Here is a 25,408-nt window from a genome sequence, read left to right on the forward strand (position 1 = left end):
ACCCTTGCTCGATTGTGCCCAAATGAACCTGAAATAATCCCAGCTCATTGTCTCCCACTATAGACGACTTGCAGTCAGTCTGCCACGCTACCTTTACCTACCTTACTACGCTGCTCTGCCATGTTGCCTTTACTTTTGTGATTCATACCTAGCCTAATGCCAGAAACAGAAACTAGCCTAAAACAGAAAACTGTGTCCTAACTCTTGTGATTCATATCCTGCCCAATGTGCCTTCACACCTCGATTCTTTCATAGCCAACATTGCCATAACATTGGAATGACAGCATATTTGTGCCACAACATCGAGACTTGCTTTAAACCTGCCTTAACATCTGTAACTCGCATTTAGCATATGTTATTTAAACAAATTGAGAGTTGCAGCCATCCATTGTGTATCCTCTGTTCATCTCACCGCCCATCCCAACCTAGGTATATTTAACTTGACTCCCAGATAGCAAACCTAGTGAGTCCTAGATAAGCAAACCTAGTGAGCCCCTCTTCAACATGCACTCACTCACAAGCAATACCTGCCCCACTAACTTTCTCTCATTGATCATTTGCCTAGGTGCATACACCACCCTAACTTCACAAATCCCACCAACTATGTCTCACACTACAAATAACGAGTTCCTTCATACAGCTCACCCAGATGGCCTCAAACCCAGCCCAGGCACTAGCATACCCTGGCAACTAGAGGCTACAAACGTTAGACTTTGCTCACGTCTCAGTAAATTATACAAACCTCTTGCCAGATCCATGCCGGCAACCAACAATAGAACCACCCACTACACTATCCATAAGACTAATAATACCTCAACTAATAATGACAACCTTATCACTCAGATCACACATACCTCCAACAATCAAGACCTATTTCCCTCACCCTCCACTATGACATCACCTGCCACTCCACTTAATGCAGCATTACTTAATACTAGGTCTCTTGTGGCACATGCCACTCACATCGCCGACCTAATACTGTCTAACAACCTTGATTTCCTAGCCATTACGGAGACCTGGCTGCATGATGCAGCTGGACCTCTGCTCTCCCTGGCTGTCCCGGATAACACCATAATCAGACAAGATAGAGAAAATACACGAGGCGGTGGAATTGCCATCATTTCTAAATCCAGCCTCTCAATGAGACTAGTCACTACCCAAATCACACTCTCCTGCGAAGCCCTCACAGCAAAACTACCTCTCACTAACACCCAGACACTAACCATTCACCTCATCTATAGGCTCCCCGGCCCTATTGGAACATTTGAAGAGGACAGTCATACTCTTCTCTCTAACAATCTTAAAACCACATCTCAACTGCTGGTCCTGGGAGATTTCAATCTGGGATTCAACGATCCATTAGACAAGCATGCCACTGCCATTGCTAATACCTTATCTGAACTAGGCCTAGCCCAAAAAATCCGCGAACCCACCCACATCAAAGGGAGAACCCTCCACTGGGTGGCGGAACATAACTGCACGGCTAATATCACCCCCATTACTCGCTATCCCTGGACAGACCACTTTCTCCTATCCTTCTCACTTCTCACCACCAGACCTATCATGTCAACCACACCCATTGCTCCTCGGTGTCTAACAAGAAACAAAAAAAACATAACAAGGGACAAAGTGATCCCAGCCATCCTTCCTACCCTCAACAAGCTAGCAGACAACCTCGACCATGAAACACTTGTCAAAGAGTATAACAATATTATGCTAACCACTCTAGATACCATCACACCCCTCAAACTCAGACCGAGCAAACCTAAAGCACATCTGAACAAATGGTTCATGCCCCAACTCAAAGACCCTAGACTGCTGCTGTGAAAACACCTGGAGACTTCTCCCTTCCACAACCAACAAAACCAAACTCACCGAAATCTCCTCTCAATACAAAAAAGAAATCTTCATTGCCAAACACAATTCCTACAATAAACGCATATCTAGTGCCAACTCTAGCACTAAAGAACTGTTTTCCATCCTTAAGGAACTTGAATCCCCCATCAGCACCCCTGAAACCTGTACCAAGGACAAATTGTGGTGCTCTGACATACAAGAGGCCTTCTCTAACAAAGTGACCACCCTTCAAAATAAAATAGCGCTAAAAAAACAATCCCTTAACCTCCTTCCTAACCACAGTACCCTGAATAGCCCCCCAAAGGTAATAACGGCAAACTCAACCCCCGATTCAATTTCACCAAAATTTCCACTCTTGAGGCCGAGAAAGTTATTCTCTCACTCGAGCCGTCGTACTGCCAGGGAGACCTCCGCCCTCCCAGCTCATAAAAGACGCTGCAAGAGATCTTGCCCCCTTCATAGCCAAACTTATTAATGTTTCATTCACATCCGGCACAGTCCCATCCAACCTCAAACAATCATGGGTGCTCCCACTACAGAAAAAACAATCGTTAGATCCTCTCATTACTGCCCCATCACAACTGTGCCCTTCCTGCTCAAGATCCTTGATAAAATCGCATATCTCCAGATCCAAAAATATCTGGAATCTCACAAACTACAAGGTGCTCGCCAATCGGGCTTCCACCCCCAACACGGAACTGAGACTGCCCTCATTGATTTAAAGGCTCAGGTCAACGAATTAAGAGACAAAGGGAAAACAGTCCTCCTCCTACTTCTCGAACTCTCAGCTGCATTCGACCTTGTGGATCATAAGGTCCTATGTAGACAACTGGACTCAGCTGCCAACTTCTCATGTGAGGCCATACTATGGATTGAGTCCTTTTTAAGCGAAAGAACCATGAGGGTCTTCTCACCCTCTGCTGCAGCTGACCCGATCCCCCATCACATGCAGTGTCCCCCAAGGCTCCTGTGTCTCCCCCACTCTATACAACATATTTACTAAGCCCCTCTTTGATGATCTGGACCTTCTTGGTATCACCTACACTAATTATGCAGATGATACCCAGATTCTCCTCCCACTTTCAGGAAATTATCAGGAGGATTTGGCCTTGGTGAATAGGGTGTATCTCATCATCCAGGCATGGATGGCTACTCATGGTCTATGCCTGAGTGATGACAAAACAGAGCTTATCATCCTAGGAACTCACACCAACCTGAAAAAACTAGGACTGGATTACTCATCCTTCATCATTGACGGTAACCTCATCAAGGTGGCCAAGGAGGTAAAAACACTCGGTTTTTACCTCGACTCTACCCTTTCTCTAGCCAAACAAGTAAACGCTTTGGCTTCTGCCACAGCCTGCACATGTAAGTTAATTAGATCGGGCAAACCCTTCCTCTCGGACAACAATTGCATTACATTGGCAAGAGCCCTGATCCTATCTCGTCTAGACTACTTCAATGCACTCTACATTGGGGCCAACAAAGCTACTATCTAAAAGATCCAAATCCTTCAAAACAAAGCCCTAGGACCAGCTCTTGGCGTGTCCAAAAGGTCAGACATCTCCGCGTTAAGGTGTCAAAACAATTGGCTCTCTACCCTTAACAAGATTCAACTAAAAACAGCCTCCCTTACACACAATGCTCTGAACAATGCTGCCCCCAGCTATCTCACCAACAGATTCTAAAGAAGATCCTCCACTAGACCCTCAAGACTTATCAATACCAACTGCATCACCATCCCCAGATTTAGGCTTGTCAAGGTGGGTGGAAATACCTTCCAAGTCAAAGCTGCCCAATTATGGAACTCCCTACCACACCACATTAGAGAAGACCAATCTTACCCTAAGTTCCGACAAAGCTACATCAACTGGCTCAAGTCAAATGACATCTAACCGCCCCCCTCCACCTATCCCGTCTAGATCCTACTCCAGTACCACCTACCTCCACTTCCACTTTTATATATGCTGACATGTATCACACCTATTCGCTGTTACTGGAACCATGCAACATACTGTAACCAACTTGTACATATTGTATATCTTTCATTGTGTAATTGCCATTTAAACTGCTACGCTAAATATGTAACCTGTCAAACATGCTTTGCATTTTCTGTAACTGCTGCACCCTGCTTTCCCTGGGTCTGGTGTGCATTACAAATGAATAAACTAAACTAAACCCAGTGAGTAAAGCTCTGTGGACTACTCATATCGAAACTATCCCAGTTGAGAGAAGTAGCCTCAAGGAAAGTAATTGGCAAGATGGCCGATTTACGATTAGTGAAGAGGACATCACTAGGAAAATAAAGAAACTGAAAACATCAAGAGCACCAGGCCCGGATGAGATGGCAGCCATAGTTGTAAAGCGTGATCCAGAACGCTGAGATAAGAGGGTATTATACCAACCTCATGGCAGACGGAGATTTTGGTGCCAGTCTTTAAGAAAGGCAACCAAGCTCTACCTGAAAATTACAGATTATTGGCCATGTTGGACATCCCAGGCAAATTGTTTGCCTCATTTATCCTTGATCACCTTCAGGAATGGGTGGGGGCTAATAATATTTTGGGTAGATTCCAAACGGGTTTCAGAATGGGGTCTTCTACAATCCATGTCTTAAAAGCTATGGATTTGTTGATAGACCACACGAGAAACAAGGAAAGTCAAGGATTGTAAGCATTGTTCGTAGATTTTAGATTTGCATTTGACCTGGTGCCTAGGGAGCGATTGTGGCTTAAACTGTAACCTCTAGCTTGTACACCGGTACTGTTATTCTTTTTAAGCTCTTCAATACCAACAACAGTGTTCGGGTCAGATTGGATAACAAAGAAACTTTAACACAGCCAACTATAAGGGTCTCAAGCAGGGATGGTTTTTCGCACCACTACCTTTTAATTTATATATAGTGGATTTAGCTGAACACCTTGGGAAATTGGAAACATGTCCACCTAAGACCTTCACTGCCCATGTTAAATATCTAGCTCATGCGGACAATATTGTGCTCATGGATCTTACTTTCGGGGGCATAAGAAGCGTACTGAGGGATTGTGGAAATAAGCTGCTGAGAATCATCTAGTCATAAATCAACAAAAGACGCAACTAAAATTATTCAATCAAAGGAAAATTGCCCAAACATAGTTGTTGGTTGAAGGGATCGATAGAGTATACAGAATCAATATCTGGGGGTCGAACTGGAACCTAAAAGACTTTTTCTGGAGTGTGTGGCTGCAAGAAAAAGGAAAGCAGTACAGCTAACAGCCTTGATAGCAAGAGTTCAGCAGGCTATAGTCTAAATGGAATTCCTAGGCTTTATAGACAATGTTTCAACGCGGCTGTGACTTATGGCCTTTGATGAATGATATGAAATGGATTGGTAAGAAGGAGAGTTATTTTTGGTATCAGATTCTAGGCCTTCCAATCTGTGTTGCCATAGAGGTGATACGCCTGGAATTGCGCCTTATCTCTATGGAGACTATGGTAATTCTGAAGCATTGTATGTTGTATTTAAAAGCTCTAAGTACCCCTCAATGTCTTTTATCAGGACTATGCGCCCTGGATATGGTGAGTAGAGAAACGAGGCCATATTTAAAGTCCATCTTGGATTTGTTCAAGTCAAACGACTGGCTACCAAGATGGGAGCTAGTCTATACAGAGCTGTGCAAAGAATTTAAAATTAAGTTAACGGACTGGGATCGGATAAACAACTATACACACTTGAAGAGGCTAAAATAATACCTACATATCCCATATATGTTATAAACCACAGGAGCGCCACTGCAATATTTAATGCTTTGTCCCTCGAGTAATCTCTGCCGATTTATATTGCTGTTCCGATTGAATTGGTTGCCTGTGTTGGCTAATATTGGCCCAGCTCAAAAGATACGACGGAGTGAAAGTAACAGTCGTATTTGTAAAGCTACCGATTGTCTAGAGACCATGAGGCATGGTCTGAGTAAGTGTCCTAATACGGCAAAACCTAATATACTAAATTTGGCTGATCATGTCCATAACTTAGCTTCAATCAGTGAGAGTGCCTTTTGGATCCACTGCTTGAATACAAGTAGTAATAGCCTAAATTTGGCTCTGTATCATATATGGATTTCTTTCTAAAAATCTGTGGCAGGACTCGGGACAAGCTGTAATTAGCAAGTTGGTAAATTTGCAAATCTGTTCTATCTTCTATACCAGTAGGGTACATTGAGAAATGTCATTGTATTTCACTTGTGACGTGCCGTCACATTGAAGCACTGTGCTATCGGCCTTGCATCGACTCACTAGGTATTGTTTTGTTTTGCCCATCCTCCATCTATTTCTGGTTATTTTTTCTGTTAAATTGTACTACGTTGTTTTCTGTTAAAATGTGTTATGCTGTTGGAATACGACTTAGGTGCCTGTTGAACGATCCATTCATGTTGAAATTTTATATTGATATAGCAAGCTAATCACAGGCTGATGAAAATAATACACCTGTATTTACTTTTTATGTTTTTAGGTATAATTTATATTTATATATTGTCTCTTCTTTCATCTGTTTTTTTATGTGTAAAGTTTATTTTGAACTAAAACACAATAAAGTATAAATAGAATTATGTGTTGTTGAGGAAGCTGGTATGGGATTCTTTCAGGAGTAATCATTACTGCTCTGTGCCTCCTCTTTGTCTCAGTAATTAGTATATTACTCAGGTTATTATGTCGGGGAATATTAATAATGGATGAGTGGTGCAATAAGCCATCAAGGCCTGAGGAATCGAAGCAACACCCCCAAGAGGGAATGGGGGGTATGGGACCTTTCCCAATGGTGTCCTCCCCTCTCCCTGAGGGTCGCCTCCCCACAGGTCGTCCTCCCTCATATCGCCACCCCCAGGGTAAGGATCACGTAGGGGCTGACGTCTCCTGGCCACCTGGGGAGAGACTACCCCAGGGTAAAAAGTGAGGACATCAATAGATTCATCACAATACTTACAGTATTCATCACAATACTAACACTGCATTGTCTCTATGTTTTTCAGCAAAGTTTTGGTTAGTATATCGAAATCTCACAGTGCCAACTAGATTTCATTTTGTTGGGGAAGGTGCATCATATTGACGGGTGAATGCTTTTAAAAATGTACATGCCCACAGGGCCAAATGCTTTCAGTGGAAAACCTAGTTCTGAGACGTGCTGGTTGTATACATCTGTGCAACTAGTGCTCAACCCATCAGCTCATCCCAAACTCCTTGACTTTCTATCTTATCAGCCTGTTGTTTTACACCAGCAACCCTTAAAGTGAGATGGATGCAAAAAGTACAATAGTCCACCTAGCTTGCCCAGTTCTCTGCCGGCTAAGTCATCCACTTAGTCGCTATCACAAAGAAAACTAGATGTTTACGTGAAGTAGTAATCAATAGTTCCATTCAGTCTGTACATCTACAGACCTACTGCAATACAATACGCTGCAATACAATACGCTGCACTTAGCCTCCAGAGCTCGCTTTGGTCTACCAATATCAATGCATTGTATATTAGCACTTGCAGGAGAGAGCTGGCCAATCCGGAGGCTGGGAATGCAAGCGGAATCTGCAAGTAGCTGCTCGTATTTCATGCCGGCTGCTGCACCTCTGCCGAGTCTGAACTTCTCCTTAGACAGCAAATGATGGTTCAAGCATATATTATATGGGACACTGCCCCGTGCAACACTGACTGCACCAAGCTGAACAGAGCCTTGCACTGAAAAATGTTTTTCATATCTTTTTATCATATCTATTTATTTACATCCATTCAAGTAGCTAATATTTTACAGACACTCCTCTTACTAATGTCTTATTTCAGCGGTACACAAAAATGCTATATTTTTGCTAATTTTATTTCTTAGTTATAAATAACTTCTGGTGACATTTAAAATATTAGTACAAAACTGCTAATCAAATAAGTTTCTTTGCTAATCAAGAAATGTTATTTTAGAAAATTCTGCTAATCAATTTTTGAAAACTAATTTCCGTGATGTCATCAATGACATTTGTGATGTGATCTTTGATGTCCTGGGTGTTAGTCTTAGCAGTGCACGGTGGTAGCGCGAGTCATGGTTGCCTAGCTTACCATAACTGGAGAATTTCAGGGTTTTTTCGGTTTTACTTGGAACCATAACGTCCCTTTAACAACGTTTTTTTTACTGAATTTCATAGGTTTTTAGTAGCGCAACTTAACCATAACATCCCTTTAACAAAGTTTTTTTTACTGAACTTCATAGGTTTTTATTAGTGCAACTTAACCATAAAGTCTACGAACATCTGACTTCATTGCTGTCCTTCCGGACAGTGCCACATGACCATATGCTGGCGCGCGGCATGATGACGTGTCCGAGAACCCGTATGCACTTCACGATAAGATCTGTGCTTTCAACTTCAAAATTTCCCTTGCACAGCTCCAACACCTATTCCTACTCATCCATTAACAATCTAGTACACAGTACATACTTTTAGCAAAACTGCTTAAAATGGCATTGGCTAAGGCCATCCCTCCTCCCCAAGAGACACCGCCACTGCTGTAATCAAGGAGCATGAGTAACACTGGCCCCTACCTTAGAAATAACACACGCGCAACATTTTCCCCTGTCCACCTTCCCCTCCATATTAGTGTTTGATGCCTCTTCCCTCCTGCCAAAAAAAAAAAATACATCCAAAACAAAGAAATGCTCCTTTAGGAACCACCTTTCACAGTTAAAAAATAGAACTAAAAAAAACATACAGACTCCATCTACTTTATATTTCTCAGTAAGGTACATAGACTCAATAAAATTTTCCATCATTTCCATTTGCATTTTGTGTTATACTAATGGCAAAATTGGGGCGTTCATCCTCCGTTCCAGGGACTGGAATGGTGGATACCGGCCCAGCAGCCCAAGTTATCAGCCCAAGCTAAGCGAGGGTAGATAACGAGGTCTCTGGACCATTATCCCCCCATTCCAGCCCCTGAAATGGGGCATGAAGGCCATTAGCAGCCTAGGATCCCAAAGCTGGAACCCGTGGCACTAAAAAAGAGGATTTTTTGTCCTACACCGTGACGCCCATGGCGTCCCGGTTTAGGAAGGAAAATCCTATTCCAAGATGGGCACCATGGAAAGGGAAGGCGGGGGTTCCATACAGGACCCCTTTTCGCTTTCCATGGCAGCCTGCAGAAGGCAAAAAGAACACCCTATGACCATATTACCACGAGCACATTTTTCTTCCCTTTCAAATCTATCCTAATTTCGAATAACTTTACCACAAAGCCAGTCCCAGGTGGACATGGCCACTTTAATCCTATGTTTTGTCCCTTCTGGTCATGGCCAGTAGCCAGATTGTCCGGATCATGACCTTATTCCATGACCCAGACATTCTGGCCAGTGTCCATGGCCACAGGCTACCCCTCAGTCACTAAAACTATACCGCTATTTTTTTTAACTACATTATGACACTTGTCAAATAAGAAAACACTGCCACATTTGGAAAACCATGCTTGTAGATCCTTGCCAGTGCGCCTTACGCAAGTTTGCTGGAAATCCACCCACGTTTTATTTTTTCAAAACTGTCAAATGAATGCACATACAATCGTCATATAACCTAGCCCCCACTTCACAAAATCCATTCAGACTTTACGAAAACTTTTATATCTAGATCTATAATCTTTTTGCAAATCTTTGTGTAGATTTGTCAAATGGCACCACATTTATAAGCCTTTACATTATTTTGGCACCCCCCTCTAATTTTACCCCCTCTTGACACAATCCCACCAAACTTCACAAAAACATTTATATCTACATCTATTATCAGTTTGCCAAATGAAGTGTAGATTCGTCAAATGGCACCTCATTTATAAGCCATTAAATTATTTTGGGACCCCCCCTCTAATTTTGCCCCCTCTGCACAAAATCCCACCAAACTTTGTAAACTCATTCGAAATCAGATCAGAAATATCCCATCCCATTCTCATCATCTCTCACCTCCCCAGAGATTATTTCATTAATTTGACCAGTGCAATGCTCAGAAAATATTATTGTCCCGAGGGTTCGGCCATGTATTTTTATACATACGTTGATCTATCGCAAACATTTCCAATGTACCTTACCTCACTTTTCCTCTTTTATAAACATGCAAAATCTGGCAGCAGGGCGCGTCCATCTTGTGCTATTCTTATCCATTGCTGCATCGGCCTAAGGTAAACTGCCCTGACGTCACTAAATCATATGCCCCGCCCCTGAGCCTCACATCACCAAACCTAGTGATATTCTCCACCTTTCTCAGTGACGTTCCTCGTCAGCGTAGCCAAACGCGCCCATAATCATCTACGTGAACCCGAAAATCAACACACATGGACTCACAACACAGCACGTCACAATTCGGAATATTAAACCGTACTTTAAAAGAAAACAACAACATTGTACAATTTGTAAAGTACTTTTATTTCACAATAAACGCTCCGAGAACATCCAACTAGTGCCATATTCAAACAAATTGCAAATTTGTTTCTTCGCTCGCGATCCAAAATGTTTATCGTGAGGCACGTGTTGTTCTTTTTGCGTACACAAGGTGTTCGTTTTCGGTAAAAGAAGCGATTGGGTCGCACAGTGAACTCCAGTGCTTCTCCATCAACTTGGGCCTAGACCAACATAAAGGATGTTATGTTGCTCCTAATCGCTAGTACAGCGTAAGGACATATGGGCCCATGGGGATCGTCCCAAAATATAGTCACTGTCATCCAGTTATTTACAACGATCTGCAGCTGCCGATTAAAAAAGCCATTGTTGGCATCTAGAATCGATGACAATCACAGAATGGCAGTATATACCTGTTTCGAAAACATAATAGAAAATGTGTCTCACTACCCAAACTTGATTACAATTTATCTATTGACTTATTAATTCGGCATAGAGTTTAGACTAACGATTAGCACAGACATTAAATAATCTCAACAGAAAGAAAACAACATGGAAAGTGATACACAATTCGACATGGTCATACATGACATTTTAATGAAATATTAGCGTTGAACCTGGGGGAACCGAGTGGTGGTTTACATTCACCTCGGTGCTGAACTCCCCATAACCACGGTAAAAGGCAAACACAGAATGCACTTGTGTTTCATTCCAATAAGCCACACAGAACAGACGATTAGAATGTAACCCAAAAATAATCTTCAGATAATAATAAGTTAATGCTCGTTCCAGTATACAATCGTCGAAAATCAAACTTACATTATATTCACCATTTCCATTCTCTTGGCGCAACTCAGACCGGAACGCTCACTGCGTTCGCACCAACAAATCTTCCTAAACTGAATTGACATGTTCCTTACAAACTTTTGGAATGCATAACCTTCTCATATCTTCATTATTACAAAGCCCCTTTCATTGAATTGCTGTCGGAATGGTCCCTTTCTCTCAAGGTCAAAAAACAATTGAACCTTATACTGTGTGTCCGATGCATGGGCTTCCTAGCTCGCAACCAAACATTCAAAGCTGCTGACCTTCACTCAGAATCAAAATACATTCCTACTTCGCAACAACTTGCCTAACCGCATCCATGAAAGTGTTATTCTTACCCGCGTCCATCAGGCACTGCAGGTGGCTGCCTGACATACCAGGCTCTAGGGGGCGCCAGTCTGACTCCATTAATATTTTAATTACATTTTAACACAGACACATTAGCCCTTTATTTGCCGCGCTCTGGGTGTACCACCATCACATCAATTTATAAACATCAAGCGTTTTAATTAACAGTGTAAAATAACCTGAAATTACTTCTATGTAATATTAATAAATATTGGGCAACCAATATAAACAATATAGAGGAACGGGCATTAGGAATGTAGTATTACTGTGTAATAGCACAAGATAAGGTTGCAGACTGCAGAAGCAACAATCTATATTTACAAGTCCACAATTCCATGACTATAAATCTCCATACCTTGAATGCCAAAATGCAATGTCTTTCGCCTGTATTTTACACACATATTGTGGAACACCTCCAAATGTACCGTGTGACTTTCGTGACAAAAAAACACCTGTTTTTTGCTTTTTCCAGCCATATCCCATCCCATCCTCATCACCCCTCAACTCCCCAGAAATTATTTGTAAAGTTTGACAAGTGCAATGTTGTGTTTTTTAATATGATTTACCACTATATCCACGGACACCAAACACGGATCCAAGATGACGGACGCATCGGAACAATCTGACGCACTTCACGCTCTTCACCATCCAATCAACAAACGCGTCACATGTCTGCAGACATGACGCAAGCCAATCAGCCAATCGGTGTCCTGCCCGCGGAGCGAACAGGGAAGTGTGTCCGCAAAGCGGACATAGATATCACTAATTTTTTGTGACCTACCTTTTGATCGTTTTAAAAAAAAAACTACTGGACGAATTTTCACCAAATTTACAAAAGCACACTTTCGGGACCAAGCCGCTGCTCCTGCCGCAAATTTGGTGGCAATCCGTCCAGCGTTTGGGCTCTAGACGTGCGCAAAGGTTGTTCCCCATTCAGTCTATGGGGACTCTGAAATGGAACAAGGTTGACAATTGCGAATATACAAAGACACATCATAATGGCCCATGTAATCAGTGGAACTTAGATACTGTTCTTATACCGTGCACACCTCTCATTCCATCTGATAGAAATATGACTTTCAAATTGCACCGCTGTGCACTGCCATGGCCCAGGGCTCTCAGCCAAATCTCCTCCTTGATAGGCGCCTTCTGTCTCTCATCAACTTCCTTCCTTCTCCTGCCATTCCACTCTCTGTCACCCCCCCCTTGCCACCACCGACGGGTGTACCACATCTCTGTACCCCTCCTCAGAAATCCTTTAAAAGGGCAATCTGCTTCACTTAGCTACTCTCAATGCTCGTTCTACAAGTAAACACTCTTCTGACATCGCTCTCCTTCTTCAAGGCTTTGACCTGGACATTCTCACCCTCACCGATACGTGGTTCAATGCCAGCTCTGTCACTGCTCTTGACTCTTCTTCCTAAGGGCTACAAGATTCTCTCCAAGCCCAGGCCTAACAGGTCCGCAGGCGGAGTGGCTCTTGTTTTCCCTGAATGGGTTCCTGCTACCATTATACCCACCCAATCCTGTTCCTCCTTCGAATCCGTTCATCTGCAGGCTTGGTGTTTCCCCTACCCTCTTCCTTACTCCTGCCACCATCTACAGGCCCTCTGGCCCCTTCTCCCTCTTCCTCTCTGAAGAACAAGTTACTTTCTTACCTGGTAACGTTCTTTCGATGGGATGGTCCGACGACGTATTCCATATCTATGACATGTAATCACCACAGCTGTGCTGCTTCGGAAACTTTTCCGGCGTCTGCGTCCTGCGTCGATGACGTCGATGCGCCGACGTCGAGGACCTCCTCCGACGTCCGACGTCATCCGATGTGATAAGTAGGATGCACGACGCCCGTAGCCTCAGTTGTAGTTTTTTCCCCCAGAACGTGTGACATAAGTCAACTGCCAGTCAGACACAAAGCCTTGCTGAACGTAAGCTGCAATCGCAAAAGAAATTCTGCAGCGGGGAAGGCAGGGCGGGAGCGATATGGAATACGTCGTCGGACCATCCCATCGAAAGAACGTTACCAGGTAAGAAAGTAACTTGTTCTTCGAGGGGATTGGGTCCTCCGACGTATTCCATATCTATGACAGACTCCCAAAGCAGTACCAAAACAAGGAGGAGGGAAAGAATTTAGAAGCAAAATTTTAGAATAGCCAATCAAATAGCCGAGCAAAGGACCGCCCTTGCCAAAGGCCAGATCCTGCCCTCTGATGGAATCGAGGGAATAATGCCGTACAAATGTATGTACTGAAGCCCAGGTGGCTGCATCACAGATGTTGCGAATAGGAACACCCCTCTGCAGGGCAGTAGATGCAGCCAGTCCCCTGGTAGAATGGGCCCGCAAGCCAGCCGGTGGGTCCTTACCCGCCAAGCGGTAACACTCCGAGATGGCCAAAATAATCCAGCGGGACAAAGTCTGTTTCGTCACAGCTTGCCCCAAACGCTTTCCAGCGTAACCAATAAAGAGTTGATCGTCCACTCTGACCCGGGACATGCGTGAAACATAAAAGCTTAAAGCTCTCCTAGGATCAAGCCTATGGAGCCTCTCCTCTTCCTTACCAGGATGCGGAGGAGGATAGAATGCCGGAAGAACAACCTTCTGGGCTGAATGAAATTCCGTCACTACCTTCGGAAGAAAAGAAGGACGAACTCGAAGGACAACCCTGTCCTTGTGAAAAGCAGTGAAGGGTGGCTTAACTGAAAGTGCCTGTAACTCACTCACTCTGCGAGCGGAAGTAACCGCAACTAAAAACACAGTTTTCAGAGTTAACAGCCTCAAAGGGCAAGAATGTAAAGGCTCAAACGGAGCACCCATAAGAAACCTAAGAACAAGGTTTAAATCACAACCGGGCACCAGGAAAGGTGACGGAGGAAACACATTAGTGAGCCCTTTCAGAAACTGTGAAATTAAAGGGATTTTAAAGTAAGAACACTCTTCAGACGAGCGCTTAAAGATGGACAGCGCCGCCAGGTAACCTTTAATGGTACCCACTTGCAAGCCCCTGTGGGCCAGAGAAAGCAAAAAGGACAGAACCATGGGGATGTCACATGCAAAAGGATCCACATTCCGAACTCTGCACCAGTCGCAGAACTTACGCCAACGGCAACGGTACAGAGACTTCGTTGCTGGCCTACGGGCCGAAAGCAACACCTCCATCACGTCTTCAGGGAGGTCCCAATCCATATACCTCAACCTTTCAGAAGCCAAGCGTGAAGGTTGAGGGATCCGACCTCTGGATGGAGAACCTGACCCCCCTCCCGTGAGAGAAGATCGTCTCGGTAGGGAAGACGACGTGGAGGGCAGATGGACAAGTCGAGAAGGTCCGGGTACCACGTCCTCCGAGCCCACGCCGGAGCAATGAGGATCATCCGGGAACCGAACTTCCGTAACCTCCGCAGCACTTGCGGGATGACGGGGACTGGAGGAAACGCGTACAGCAGTGGGAATGACCACTCCACCACAAACGCGTCTCCCAAGGCTCCTTTCGGAGGAAATTCCCGCGAGCAAAACCTTTCGCACTTCCGGTTGACACTGGAGGCGAAGAGATCCACTTGAGGGGTCCCCCAAAGGGCGAAGATCTCCAAGAGAATCTCCTGAGCCAACTCCCACTTGTGAGAGATCGCGCTCTGCCTGCTCAGAGCGTCCGCCGTCACGTTTTCGTCTCCGGCCAGATGAACTGCCGAGATCGAAACTTCCCGCTGGATGGCCCAGAACCCGAGCTGCATCGCCTCCCTGCACAGAGGAAGTGACCCTGCCCCCCCCTTTTTGTTGAGGTAGTGCATGGCCACTGTGTTGTCCGTCAGGATCAGGACATTCTTTCCTCTCACAGTCGGCAGAAAAGCCTTCAGGGCTAGCCTGACGGCCCTCAGCTCCAACAGATTGATATGGAGTCTGGACTCCGACGGAGACCAACGCCCGCTGACTGTCAGCCCGTTGGCATGAGCTCCCCATCCCGTGAGGGATGCATCCGTCACGATTGTCACCTCCGGCCAGGGAAGCCAAAATGGAGCCCCCTTCATCAAGTTGCCTTCGACGGCCCACCACAGAAGGTCCTGGGCGACCGAGGGCGGCACCTGAACCGGGTCCGACATCCTGCCGGAGGACTGCGACCATTGCGTCTTGAGCGCCCACTGCAAAGATCTCATTCGCAGGCGAGCCTCTGGCACCAGAAGAATGCAGGATGCCATGAGGCCGAGCAACCTCAAGAACTCGAACGCTGGGAGCGTCTGGGCCCGCTGAAACTTGTGCACCATCTGCTGAATGTGAAGAGCCCTCACCTGGGTAGGAAAACACTGCCCCAGGGAAGTGTCGAGCACTGCTCCGATGTACTGGAGCCTCTGTGTTGGCGTCAAATGGGACTTCTTTAAATTGAGGGAGAAGCCCAGCCTGTGAAGGGAGTGGCAGGTGACGGACAGATGATCCAGGACTTGCTCGGGAGAGCTCCCCCTGATCCACCAATCGTCCAGGTAGGGGTAGACGTGAATCCCCCCCTTGCCTGAGATGCGCTGCCACCACCACCATGAGCTTGGTGAAAACCCTCGGGGCGGAGGTCAATCCGAACGGCAGGACCCGAAACTGAAAGTGCGAGTCGCCAACCGCGAACCTCAGGTACTTCTTGTGCTTGGGATGGATCGGCACATGGAAGTAAGCATCCTTGAGGTCGAGTGACACCAACCAGTCCTGAAGCTGAAGGGCCTGGAGGACTTGAGAGAGAGTAACCATCTTGAACTTGTCCTTCCTGAGGAGTTTGTTCAAACCGCGCAAGTCCATGATGGGTCTCAATCCCCCGTCTTTCTTGGAAATCAAAAAATAAGGGGAATACCATCCCTTGTTCCTCTCCGCTACAGGCACCAGTTCTATAGCGCCCTTCTCCAGCAGGGCTTGAATTTCCTGCGCAAGGAGCAGATCCGGACACTTCAAAGAGAGGTTCCCCGGTGGATTGTCGCGAGGCCTGTGCCGAAAGGGAAGACAGTAGCCGTGGGTTATGATCTCCAGAACCCACACATCCGAAGTAACGGCTAGCCACTCTACAAGATGCTGCGCCAGCCTTCCCCCAACTGGCGAACCATGGGACCTGGCCTCATGACTGAGTAGGAGCGGCTGCGGCGTTACCTGAGGGCAAAGAGGCAACTGCCCGAGCGGCCTTGGCACCACGGGTACCCTGTCGTCCACCTCTGGTACCCCTGCGTTGGCCTCTTTGACTGCCAGCTCCCCTCGCTTTACTGAAGGACGAGTAATAGCGAAAGGAACCACCCCTCCACTGCTGTCCCCTAGGACGAAAAGGCGGAGGTTGGCGAACTGCAGCGCCCAACGACTTCGCTGCAGCTTTTGAGGTCTGCAACCTCTCAAGGCTCTCGTCAGCCTTGCTGCCAAAAAGGTGTTCACCGTCAAAGGGCATGTTGAGGAGCCGGGACTGCACATCAGGAGCAAACCCCGACTTCCGCAACCACGCAAACCTGCGTATCACGGTGCTCGCCGCCATGGACCTACTGACGCATTCAGCCAAGTCCAGACCCGACTGAACGGACTCACACATGGCATCCTTACCATCCTGGACCATAGCAAGGAAACCATCCCGTTCATCCCCTTCGGGAATATGTTCAGCCGCTAACGCAACACAGTTCCACAGAGTGTGCGTGAAACGTGACAAGGCACAAATGGAGTTGGCCGCCTGAAGCGCCATACCACCAGAAGAAAACACTTTCTTCGCCCAGCCATCAAAACGTTTGTCGTCCCTATCAGGAGGGATGGTAGGGTACGATGCCTGCTTTGCCGGGGCCGTGGCCGCCTGCACCACCAAACTTTCCGGAGTGGGGTGCCTGGTCAAGTAGCAGGGGTCGCTACTGGCTGGACGGTATTTACGCGACAAGGATCTGCCCACCGCCGGGAGACTCTCCGGAGCAGTCCAAGCCGCCGCCACCCTTCTCTGTAAAGCCATATGGAACGGCAGTACCGGGTCAGTTGGGGGACCAACATCAAGGATGTCCGTCAGATCATCCTGCACAAACTCCCCTGGGGGAGCAGACCATCCCAGATACTCAGACACCCTAGCCATAGGGCGCCGGTACGAGGAATCGGCATGGGAGCCAGGCTCAGGCCTACAAAATTCCACCTCCGGAGAGGTGTCCAGTCCACTGGCAACATGCAGTGACTGCCTCAAATCGTCAAACTGACTATGGCCCGAGACAATTTCATCTGGCACCTGACTAGGAACCAGGCCATCAGAATCCTCATCCGCCTCTGAAATATATCCCAGGTGGCGAAAAGGCACCCGAGAGTGCTTGCTCTTAACCAGAGCCTTCCTAGGGGGCACACCCGTGACACGGGGCACCTCCGACACGAAAGGCGTCGATGGCGTCGAGCGAATCGGCGCCGACGTCGAGAAAACCGGCAACGGCGCCGAGAGGATCGGCGTCGACGAAATCGGCGTCGATGTCAGATGCAGCGCCTCCAGTATCAGCGGCGTCGACACAGCCCTCGAAGCCGGAGCCCCGAGCGTGTCCCTCGACGACCTGATCGTCGACGGCGTCGACGACTTCCTCGAAGCCGGAGCCTCGAGAAAGCCTGTCGACGCCCTCGACGCCTCAGACGTCGATGTCTTCCTCGAAGACTTCACAGGAGCACACGGTCTCGAACGCGTCGAGGACCGGGACCTGGAACGGGTACGGCGAGAACGAGCCTCCTTGCCCGAACGGGACCGCTCCCTTGACTCGTGCCGACCACTCTTGCGAGCGGTGTCTCTCGACCTCTCACGGCCGACCCCACTCGGAGGCGCGGACGGCTGAGTACCCTGCGACTCAAGAATCGCCAACATTTTCTTCCCGAAGGAAGCCCATTCCTCCGGCGTAGCACGGCTGGTGGGGTAACCGACGTGCCGTGCAGAATCCTCGGAAGAGGACCTGGAAGGCGACCGGTGACGGCGCTTCCGAGAATGCCTCGAAGAGGCTGAGGAGTGGCGAGACCCACTCCTAGAAGAAGACCGACGAGACTTCCGACGATGACGCGGAGATACACCCCTCGAATCATCCGTCGAAAGCCCCGCCGACTTCGACTTCCGGGGCTTGGACACCCGACCTACCGACAACTTCTTCTTACGTTCGCGTAAGGCTTTGGACGTGAGCGACTGGCAGTCGATACTGTCATCCGTGTCGTGGGCCTCCCCGAGGCACCAGAGGCAGGCGTCGTGCGAGTCAGTCACCGACATCTTGGACCCACACTCCCCGCACTTCTTAAAGCCCGGACGCGGGGTTGAAGACGAAGTGGAAGACATCGCCGAAGGAAATTCACAAACGAACAGGTTCGAAGAACCAGAAAGAACAGAACTCCAAAGAGTCGGGGCTTAGAACCGAGAAACACGAAGCAACACGTTTGCGGAAAAAACGGAACTGAGGCTACGGGCGTCGTGCGTCCTACTTATCACATCGGATGACGTCGGACGTCGGAGGAGGTCCTCGACGTCGGCGCATCGGCGTCATCGACGCAGGACGCAGACGCCGGAAAAGTTTCCGAAGCAGCACAGCTGTGGTGATTACATGTCATAGATATGGAATACGTCGGAGGACCCAATCCCCTCGAATGGGCCGACCTCACCTCTTCTCTCCTGACCTCCACCTCCAAGCTTCTCCTCCTGTGAGACTTCAACATTCATCTTCATTCTACTAATGCAGTCTCTATACTCTTCCGTGACCTCTGCCATTCCCTCACCCTTCTTCCCTCCAGTCTGACTCACTCAGCCGGACATACCTTGGATGCTCTCATCTCAGCAGACATCCCTATCTCTAACCCTCTCACCATACCTCTTGTCCTAGTCGGACCATGCCCTCCTGCCTCCCTTAAACTTGAGGAGAACCATATCTGGTTCCGGAAGCACCCCAAAGCCTTTCTATTTGCTTCTGCTTTTTCTCCTCCTCTCCCCTGCTGACCTCCTGGCTGTAACCAGAATTTCACTGGCTACCTGGACACCCTTTGATCTCGGGGCCAGGTCCCTCCACCGCCAGCGTCACACCTGCACACTGCATTGCCCACCTGGCAACCCCTGCACTTGGGGACTGTTTCTGTATCCGTACAGTCCCCCTACCAGCTCTTGACACCGGATGTCTGCACTTACCCATGTACTTGCCACATGCTGGCCGTCACTTACTTACTGTTATTATCTATTCCCATGTACTGCACTGTTCCTGCCGCCTTCCCACGCACTTGCGTGATCTGAATGACACCTGGCCTAGTAGGATCGCTGTCTGTCCTCCCTTTGTTCACCTCCCTTGCCTCTTCGCACCTTGAAACACTTGTGTATAGACACGTTATAAATGCCATATCATATCATATCATATATCATATATCCCCTCTCACCAGGAGCTCTCAGGCTTCCTGGGTAAGCCTCTGCCCGCACTGCCAGTCTCCTTCTCTGTCTTTCGACCAATGAAACAAGTGTCAACTGTGGCTTTTGCCACCACTTTCATCTCCCCCTCCTATTCCTGCTACTGACTCTCCCACTGACCCAGCACTCGCTAACCTTCACCTTTACATCTCCAACACCGTTGCCCCGGTCATGAGAATCCGCCTGAAACGTGCATCCAAGAGCAACAGCTGGTAGAATTCCGACCTAGCCTCTCTGAAATGCAAGGTCAAAGTTGCTGAATGGAAGTGGCAGACTTCAAGCACATCCACTGACAAACTGGCCTGTTGTCTGCTCCAAAGGCAATACTGTCTCCCTAACCCCTCCAAGAAGAGAACCCACATTCAAGCTCACATCTCTGGAGCCGCTAATAACTCGGCTGAACTGTTCAAAATCTGTAAGGAACTCGCCAATCCTACCGCAGTTTCCACCTCTCCTCTTCCATCCCAGGCCCTCTGCACTGCTCTGGCCTCCCATTTCATTACTAAAACCCAGGTCATCCTTTCCTCTGTCTCCTCTACCCCACCCCCTACCCCTTCCCTTGCTCTGAGACCTACCTTGGCACCCCTCTACCCCCATACTCTACTCCTTCTCACCCATAGCACCAGAGGAGCTAAAGATGTCTGCTTTATGAAAGTCTCCTCCAAACAGGTGCTCCCCTGCTCCTCCCGAACTATCAAGGGCAACATCTCACTCGCTCCTACCTTGACTGACTTCTGTTACCATTCCTTTGCCACTGGCTCCTTCCCACTATCCCTCAATCACTCCTTTGTGCACCCTCTCCCAAAAAAGCTGTCTGCTGACCCCTCCTGCCAGCCTGCAGGCTAACTACCGCCCTATTTCTACTACCCCTTTTCTGGGCAAACTCTTGGAGAAGTTAGCCATATCCCAACTGACCCTCTACACTGAATCTGTTGGCTGTCTCTATGACCACCAGTCTGGTTTCAGAGCATCTAGATGCACGGAAACGACTCTCTTGAACACCTGTGATGACCTGCTTGCAAACCTCGATTCTAAATGTCCTCCTGCCCTCATCCTCCTGGATTTATCCTCTGACTTTCACAAAGTCAATCATGCCACCCCCATAAAGCGGCACCAATACTCTGTTGGTATAACGGGCCTGCCACTGGATTGGTTAACCTCCTTCCTTTCTAATCGACCTTCCGAGGTCCAACTGGGCCTTTTCCTCTCCTCCATCTCACTCTCTACGGTGTCCTGTCATAGTTTCAAAAAAATTGTTTCGTATAGTAAAATAAGTGTATTTATTTTAAAAACAGGGGTTTGGGGGGACCCCCCCATTAAAAATAAAAAGCATTCAAAAGTTTTTTTTTTCTCAATGCCTTGTTGTCAAAGGTTTTGTCATTCGAAACTTTGACTGTCGAAACAGTCACTATAAACCAAGCTCTACCAGTGGCGTACATCGCTGTGGCTGATCTGCTCCTTCTCCCCTTATTTCCAGTGTTATGCTGACACTCAGCTCTCCTTCAAGCTACCCTCCTCTTCCTCCTCTCGTATTCCTGACTGCTATTCAGGCATGGTGCACGTCTAATGATCTCTGTCTTAATGCCAGTACGACCAAGATCCTTCTCATTGGGAACCCTGCTCCCGTTTCCCTCCAACCCTCTGGCCACCCTGCTTGGGGTCCCCTCCCCTCCCTGTGAGGTGAAAAATCTCAGGGTCATATATATATATATATATATATATATATAGATCTCTCTCTCTCTCTCTCTCTCTCTCTCTCTCTCTCTCCCTCTCTCCCTCTCCCTCTCCCTCCCTTGTCAAGAGGGCCCACTTTCAACATTAACTTCTCAGAAGCATTCTCCACTTCCTTACTTTCCCCCAGAAACTCCACATCTCCAGAGCTCTGGTCCTCTCTAGGCTTCACTACTGCAATAGCCTCTTCCTCTTTCCAGAATAGGACTGCAAGACCTATCCTTGGCCTCAAGCCCAGGGACTGCAGGTCTCCAGCCCTTAAATCTCTCCACTGGCTCCCGGTGGCTGCAAGAATCAAATTCAAGACCCTCTGCATCCTCCCCAAGGCCTTCTGGAGCCTGGGACCCCGCTACATCCAACTCTCTCTCTCCAAATACCTCCCTGCTAGAGTCCTTTGCTCATCTAGCTCCAACCCTCTGCAGATCAGATGCTTTTCCAAGCAGAGATTGGGGGGTAGATCTCTATTTTTGGCAGGTGCCTCCCTGTGGAATGGCCTCCCTGCCCCTCTCACACTTGAGCCGGACGCTTCTCAAAACCCTGCACTTATCTACCTCCTTCCCTTCCCCCTCCCTTGCTAACACCCCAACTTGCCGCTCCGAATGGCGGCCTGGTCATTAATGAGTCTCACAGAGTACCAAGCCCTCCCTGACCAGTTTACCAGCACACCCCTAACTAGCACGCCCCTTCCAGGCAGCCTCCCTGAATAGTCTGGTGGGTCGGGCATCCCTCCTGAGTCCCTTTTGCTTGCACTTAGCTGGTGGTCCACCCCCGTCATCCCCTTGACTCCCCCCCAGCACTTACCTAGCCCCTGGGCCCTTCCTCCTTCTCCCCCCCCCTTCATTTACAACCCAACACCTATGTCCCTTCCCTGACCATCACTTCCCTCTCTGCCCCTTACTGCACTTGCACAATCCGAATGTCACAAGGCCTAGTAGGACCGTTATTTGCTGTTTATATCCCCTGTTCTCGCTCCCCTTTTGGCCTTGTGGCACCTGGAAACACTTTTTGCTGTATAGTGCACCTTATAAATATTCAATAAATAAAATAAATAAATACAATTCAAAAGAAGACAGTTACCTAAACGTTTAGCCTTTTCAATGACCATTAATAAGTCACAGGGACCTACGCTCCCTTCCTGGAAGCGATCAGTGGCAACTCCGATATTTAAGAAGGGGGACATGAGTGACCCTATGAATTACCGAACGATATTGGCCTTTAAGATCTGCTAGAACGGTGTATGTTACGCCGGGAACGGCTAGTAGCTTTATGTTTTCTTTACTTCAGCTGGACCATTTTCGGCAAGGGTTTACGTTGAAAGAAGCAGCCATTGACTACTGCATTGACCTGTGGTTTCAATGACATACTGGCCTCAAAGAAGAAGACAGATTCTTCAGCTTTGTTTCTTTAAGCAATACTTAGATGAACCAAAGGGGATACTGGATTATCTGTTGAAAAGAACTCTTTTCTTGATGCAAGAGAGGATTTCTGTTTTGCCTCCATTCAGTTAAATGTAGTTTTGTAGCATCCATCTCAGAGGTACAGAAAGAAGGAAGTCTAGACTTGATCAAACTCTTGTGGCTGCCCTGAAATTTCAGCATACATGTGCATATTGTTGGCGCAAGATTGGGACAATGTTGCAACATATCAAAAATGGCGGCTAAGTAAATTGTAGGTTATGCCTTGAGCAATAGCGAGCCCTTGGGGTTTTCATAAGCAAACGTGTCACAGGTATAGCAGATGGCCTCTAACTGCACATGTGTCCACTCTAGGAAGGTACAGAATCATTTAAATGTCTGAGGGAGAGCCCTGTCCTCCAGATAGTCGATGGTGTTGTAGGCTAACAAGCCTACCATGACCGACAGGAAACCCGTGCCCGGGTCTACCATTCAAACGGCATTGTTGCAAAATTCCAAAAGAAAAAGATTTCTTCCATGCGTGGGATATATTCCAGACTGTATGGGTAACAGGCCGCTGTTACAGTCCAGAATGTTGTGCAAAAGGGTGACTTACTACCTGTTCATAAGAGTTTGCCAGTAATTGTAGTTTTTGATATTCCTAAAATGTGTCATTATATTGGGTTACACAACAGCTTTTCCAGGAGGAGGAGGGGACATCACAGCACCCTCTTTGAAAATGGGTGCTATAACCCCCTCAAGAGGCTTCACTTAATGTCAGATGACCACTAGTCTGTGGTGCAAAAACAGGATCTGGGATGGGACTAGGTCTGCGGGTCTACTACTGAATCTATAAGTTTAAGAGTTTCAATGTGGTCCATCATTATTAAGGACTCAAAATGGCAGAAATAAGGCAAACGTAGTATAAATGTAAGATATAAATATATATATAATTAAAATAGCACGGGATTTGCCTGACTGATTAAACCTTACTCTAACCTTAGATATGATTTGAAGGAAGAGAGGATTCAGGTTTTTACAGAGTTGTGTCAAAGAAGAAACCTCCGGAAAGCAGAGTTTGGGGTTGTAAGATGTGGAAGCCAGCTGGAAGAGTTGAGAATAGTTGGACAGAAAATCAATAAAGGTAGCCCAGAGGATCTTTTGATAACCATTATGGCTCATTTGAAAGGTCCTAATAAAGAAATGTAGATAATCAAGGATATTCATGTTTTTTCCAATTTGATGCAGTTCTCCGATTGGCTTTATTCATCACTTTCAGAGTACAATTAAACAGTGATGAAGAAAGGGGGTGCTTACTGATTCTGCGAATAGAGGATTCCTCTTTAACAAAGTACAAAAGTATATATAGCATCTTAGGGGAGCACCGCACAGGACAACAATGGTGTTGGCAGCATTTTCCCTGTGAGAATTTAGCATTTATAAGGAATACCTTGAATCTTTTCCTGCCAGGCTAGATGGTGACTTAAATGCTTCCTTCCTTTCCCTCTTTCATAGATGGATGATGTGACAATAATGCCAATACAACAGTGATCTGACACCAGATGCATTATTGAAGGATAGAGATGTAAACATAGTCATACATTGTGAAGGGAGCAACAAGGAGATGATCTTGAATGTGTAGGTCGTTGTATCATTAGGTGAAACCTCATTGTAGGCCTTGAGACCAATGCAGCAGATTGGCGTCAATCCAGATAGAAGACTCCTAAAAGTGTCAGTCTAAGATATTGTATTATCAGGACTGCAATATAATCTGGAAAAATCAAAAATGTGTATGGTGTCCTTTCCAAGGGGCCTACAAAAACAGCAGTATTTTCCAACTCTCGGATAGTATTTTCCAACTCTCGGATAGGGGCATGGAGAATTTGGGAAATGGTCTGAGATACTTAAAATAATAATGCTATCACTTGAAGGTAATTTATTATTCTTTGTCAGCTATTATTTGGACAATGGGTTAGAATTGGTAAAACAGCTTTTGGTTAACCATACTAAGTCAGGTTTGGAAAATTCCACCATGTCATGAATTTCCACATCATTTCCAGTGGTCTAGTATGGAGCATAAGACAACTCCAGGAGTAAGGTCTCTCAAGTAGTAGACCTAAAGGAACACTATGGGAGATGGCTGATAGGCTCATTATGCACGATATTGCTTTCGGAGATCCTCCCTGAGATCTGTAAAGACAGAGTAAGTACCCTTGAGGTAGAAGGTTCAGGGCACAACTATGCACTGCTCACATGATTGGTACTAGGAGCAGCAGGAGAAGAAGATATTGTAATAAATCATCCATTATCAACACGTAGCCCATCACAAATATTATGACCATAGTATGCAGAAAGGCAACACATGTTAGACGTACTTAGCTGCTGTTCTTCCCTGGCAGCAATGTGTCCTGGGCATTCCCTGTGCCCCCGACCTGCTGGGAAATTTTGTTTATAAGCAGTACCCAGCACAAAGTCTAAAATGATC

The 25,408-nt window shown here is 46.9% G+C and overlaps 1 protein-coding gene across 4 annotated transcripts in view; it reads right to left on the reverse strand.

Moving 5' to 3' along the window:
• Positions 1-25,408, reverse strand: part of LOC138472193 (inositol 2-dehydrogenase-like) — a 457,962-nt gene that overhangs the window by 296,158 nt on the left and 136,396 nt on the right. The gene's annotated exons all lie outside the window — the stretch shown is intronic.

The sequence above is a fragment of the Ambystoma mexicanum genome, chromosome 8, assembly GCF_040938575.1.
Source record: "Ambystoma mexicanum isolate Mex_15411 chromosome 8, UKY_AmexF1_1, whole genome shotgun sequence".
NCBI lineage: Eukaryota > Metazoa > Chordata > Amphibia > Caudata > Ambystomatidae > Ambystoma > Ambystoma mexicanum.